Raw genomic sequence first — 5,313 nt, forward strand, 5'->3', positions numbered from 1 at the left:
GGATCTGGGAACGGAAAGAGTTCAAGCAAATTATCTCGTGCAATTAAGCCTCAAAATAAATATGAAGTCGACTATACATCTATCACGGCTAGTTTTCCAACAACAAATATTCAAACTCATCAATGCTTGAAGCGCCCGTAAGCGCCTTAGTTTAGACTAGATTGCCAGGACTTCAAAATATATTTTTTTAAGGATGTTTCTAGCTAAATTACGAAACGGTGGTTCCAAAACAAATTGGAATATTTTGTTATTCACCTTTTTCTCGTGTTAAACGATGTTCGTCTCTTTCCTTTTCCTGCTCTTCTTTGTCTCCCGGTTGCAGCTGTGATTCTAACCGAGAACCAGTCTTGTCATTCGTTGTCTTCTCATCTTCAGATGTGAGACGAACTTTAACTGGAGACTTTGTTTTCCCTTTCGGTTCCACTCTCAGCCTTTCTTTCCACTTTGCTTTCTTCTTGTACTTTTTAAGCTTACCCTTTTTGCTCTTCTGATGGCCTGGTGACAAATTATTGTCTCCTTCACTTTTGTCATTTTCAACTTTTCCTGCTTTGGTTTGGTCTTGAGTTGGGTTGGATGACAGCTTTGGTCTATCGGTTGTACTCACATCAGGTTTGGCTGTCTTCACACCTGAAAAGAAAAACAAAACTTATATTTGTAACATCCGCAGCATGCAAGCATGGCTCCATTCCATTATATTGTGCAAATCTTCCTTATGTTGTTAATTGGCCTTGAAAATTACCTTCCTTCTCATCAGAAATTTTCATTTGGTCTTTCGTTCCAATCGTCTTGGTTCCTGTTTCAGCAATCTCGGTCGGTGCTTGTTCAGGTGCTGATGCTGTCTGAGGTGTCTCCTCTTCGACCACTGATGTCTGACTGGGACAACCAGTCTTGCTGTCTTGAAGCGCTTGCTGCCCCTCCAACCAACCTGCGTCCGTGAACGTGATCAAGCTCATTGTAATGTTTTAAGAATTCACAATACCAACGTGTCCGTAACATTCATTCATCACTTAATTAGCATTATATGATTTACCTATGCTTAACAATTATCTTAAGTTTATGGCGCTCAAATAATATCAAAAGGATAAGCCCAGAGGATTCTGGCTCAAGAACCAGCATTGTCATTTGTTTTTACTTTTGTACATGTAATTACTCAATAAAATGCTACAATCTACTCCTTTTATTCTGCCTGCCAGATATACATGCAGCTACCCTGAAACTTATTTAATATTTGGCAGTAAAAACAAAATTAAAAACAAAACAAAAAAAAAGAGTTCAGAGGACCATCTTTGTAAATGTCTGACTGTCTCATTGACTGACTGGCTCATTGACTGACCTTGTAAGCCGGGCAATGCTATCGTATTGGATTACCAATACAATAGCACCAATGAATAGGCTAACTCCGGCCTATTGTGTAGACCAGATGCAGACTTCTGAATCAATTGAAAAGAATTGTGTAAGCTCTTGTACCAGTTTTACTAGCCTAGCCTTGTCTAGTCTATATAAGGAATAAATAAAAGAAGATGAGCTTATAACCTTGGTCATCCTTGTTGTTTCCCTCGTCCCCCAGTACTTTGTCTTGCTGTTGTCCACCACTCTTAGAAGGTATTTCATCTTTCGGCTGCACAATTTCTACAAGAGGAACTTTCTCTAGTTCTGATTTTGCACACTCAGGAGTAGAGGCCTTTTGCAACACAGACTGTGTTTCACCTGCATGTGCAACAAAACACAACACAGTATGATAGTGGGAAAGGCATTTCATGTTTTACATTTTGCTGAATCGTCTCAGAAAAACTATTTCAACAACAGAAGAAAAGAAACTTTCTTTTACCAGCTTCACGATGGCTAGATTTCTTCAGTGGTGAATAACGTTTGGGTTTGGGCACGGATCTCCGTGCCGCATATGATGGTTTCTTGGATGTCACTTTAACAGGTTTTTGTGACGAGGTAAAACCTTTATGTGGTGATTTCAGCCTTCTCATAATTCTGTCGGTACTTGTGATGGAATCGGAACTGCTTTGGATGTATATAGTATATACGCCCGCGTTGGTCCTTGACGAAGAAGATTCTCCTGATTGATGTATCAATAAAATATTACTTCAATTTTACACTTAAAAAAAAAAAAAAAATTGGTAAAACTTTGTTGGCGGTGATATTTGCCCAACATTAGTATGAATGTACCTTATTATTTCAGATAAAATAATTACCTACAATTTGGAAGAATTTGCCCAAGATTGTAGGCAGCCCATTTTCGCATTTTAGTGCATTAATTACATTAATTCAATTTAGTTTTTGTCAAGTTTGTTCCATTAAAATACCAAATCGCCGAACCCTCTGTTATACACCTTCAAAAGTTAAACGCGGATATAAATTATACTTCTCTTTCACCAAAACTCTGTAGGCCTATTGTATTTAGGCGTATTTGCTGCAGTACCTGCATGGTGACGATTAGTCTTCTTTCGGATCTGACAGATTCAATGATTACTGAATTTAAATACCACATCGCCAAGTTATTTCAATATGCCCTTACGTTTCTTCGCTTCATTTTCAATGTAAAACTTATTTCAATTCCTGGTCTCTCTTACCACAATCTCTTGTTGTATGGCGCGTTTTAGCTGCAGTGTCTGCAGTCAACCATGACGATTTGTCGTCATGCAGATCTGACGAAAAAAAAGTTTGTAAGCAAAACTGAAAAACGGCATATTTTGCAGGGAAAATATTAACTGCATTACCTGTTGGTGGCATAAATACTTACTGATCAACAATCTTTTCATGTATAAGTATCATATTTGAAGTTCAAAAGACGAACAAGCATTACACTTCCACTGTGGAACAGATTTCAATCGAAGTCACTGGCGAATTTATTTATTCATTGTGAATGTTATACCAGTAGGCCTAATTACGTTTCCCTTGCATAATATCAGTGGAGACCCCGGATCTCAATTTACGTAGTTTTAATCAAATTTATATCAGTACTCTGTGTCGTTCACAGGATTATTTCATTCCAATATCAAACACTTATTGTTGAATAATCTTATGTTATGCCTTACCCGTTTGCAGTGCCATATTCGAGCCCATCACAAATCCCTACAAGTCCCCACGAGTCATGCATTTCCAACTCAACTCACAAGCTTTTCAAATGTACGGCGACAATTATTTGCAAGTTCCTTTGTTAATGTTCAAATTAGGTTTTGCCCTTCATCGACGTTTTTAAACACTGTATACTCAGTGTGTTACGTCCCGAGTGAAAGTTGGAAAAAATCACTCGGGTGGGACTCGAACCCACGACCTCCTGCTTTCTAGTGCAGATGTCTTACCACTCGACCACCGAGCTAACGGGATCGGTTGGCCAGTTCAAATCTGATGTACATAGTACATGTGAGATTGGACGTGTGAAAGGAATTATTTACTTGTGACTGGACTTGTGAATTGGCACTGCTGCAATACAGCCTATTTGTGCAAAATGGAACACAGTTGTATACTTTTTACTTGATTTCCGTGTGGTACTAGGGCCTAATTTTATAGAAAGTCTCACCAGAATCTCCTGCTGTATCAGTTCCAGTGGCTTCAGTCAAAGGTGTCGATTCGTGACAACCCTCATCTAAATAAAATGAAAAACAAGTTAGCTGAAAAAAATTTCGATCGAAGAAGTAAAAAAAAAAACGACATAAGTCAGTCTATGTACAAATAACACTTGCATCTATACCATTGCGTTCTTTGAATTGTTCGACAATCACGTACAACTACAGAGGAAAACATCTACCCCCCCCCCTGATATTTCAGTAAAGACAACCTTTAGAATCGGAAAAAGAACCAGATACCTGCAGTCGCCATCCTGGTTTCATCTTGGTGTTCCTCACTTGCAATCAGTTCAACACTTGTTTCTGAAACATGGATCCATAGTTCTAATTGCATGCATGTACCACTGGTATTAAGGGTATAAGTTGAACCATCCTTCACGCAAAATCATGCGTCAATAAGGGCTCATCCAAACAACACTCTAAAAATAGCAAGGTCATAATTGCACCCGGAACCTGGGTTCTATTTGATCTAAATGACATTTTCTGGTTTAAAATTATACCTATAATTATCCAGAACAGTGTTATTTTGACCTGTAAATTGTAATTTTGAACCTGAAAGTATGAGGTCAAAGCTGATCAGGGACTTTTAGAGTGAACATGAGACAATTTGTGATCTTGAGTTCTCCTATAGGGGCTATTTTAAAACCACATCATGGCCCAAAACAACAGCTATGAACTGTTCAGAATAATTGTCATTGTTTGCAGTTCACCATGAATGTCAGGGATACCCACCTTGCCGGTTCTGTTGTATCTGATCCTCAGGTTCAGGAAATGTACCAGAGCGTTCGTGGAAAAGGGTCCTGCTCCTCCATAGAACAATCGCAACTAAGCATGCAATTGCTGACAACAGACCGAATATTAAAACTAGTACATGTATCACACTGAGCTTCACATTCCCAACATGTCCGGGCTCATGAGTAGTTACCATGGGCATCTCGCCTGGTCTCGGATCTGGTACAAGATAACAGGAATAAAAAGTCAACTTTAGACAAAACAAGACACAACATCATTATCGAAAACCTCCTCATATAGCTAGCCCCCAAAAATAGATTCCCGTTTGCTCTTTTCCCTATCAACCACCCCAAAAGGTAGGCCTGTCACCTTTTCCGTTGACATCGATATACACATATTAATCTTGACACAGAGAGCACATCTTTTATTATCAAAACCTCCAAAGAAATTGTAACTAGCCACACAAAATTGATTCCCAACTGCTCTTTTCCCTTTATCAACCACCCCCAAAATGGTGTACCTTTTACGCTGACATCGATATACCCAGATTTTAGTGGTGATCCTGACACAGAGCGATGACACCAGAAACGACTGTATTTGCTTTTCGGAGAGTTGATAACCAAGGAACTATCGACGGTGATGTTGTATTCCTCAAGGTAAACTTTGGTTTCTTCGTCTGAGAACCTGGCTCCGATAATACTCGTAAAATCAGACTCGCCGGTGTCTAAACACCAGTAGACTGTGGCCCGGCGGTTTCCATTTCCTGGTAGTCCAGCGGGGCATGGAAGTTCGTGTCGTTCTCCGCGGGTGAGATTCTGTTCTTGCCTTGTCGCCACAGCGTCATCAACGACGGGAAACTGTTTATCTGAAGAAAAGGATTTGAACAAAGTTGTCATAGTAAAATCCTCGGCTGCTACCGTATTTCTCGTTATGTGTTTAATCAATTTGAAAATATCTGCAAATGATGATCGTTCTAATATGTTCCTGAATAATTCATACAGTA

At 39.3% G+C, this 5,313-nt stretch overlaps 1 long non-coding RNA gene across 1 annotated transcript; it reads right to left on the minus strand.

Moving 5' to 3' along the window:
• Nucleotides 1–3,545: 3,545 nt before the first annotated feature.
• Nucleotides 3,546–4,387, minus strand: LOC119732610. Its single transcript, XR_005271577.1, has 3 exons — nt 4,311–4,387; nt 3,819–3,881; nt 3,546–3,598 (listed from the first exon to the last, which is right to left on the minus strand). It is a non-coding gene; the product is annotated as an uncharacterized LOC119732610 (long non-coding RNA).
• Nucleotides 4,388–5,313: the final 926 nt, after the last annotated feature.

This window comes from Patiria miniata, unplaced genomic scaffold (assembly GCF_015706575.1).
Source record: "Patiria miniata isolate m_02_andy unplaced genomic scaffold, ASM1570657v1 HiC_scaffold_1, whole genome shotgun sequence".
Lineage (NCBI taxonomy): Eukaryota > Metazoa > Echinodermata > Asteroidea > Valvatida > Asterinidae > Patiria > Patiria miniata.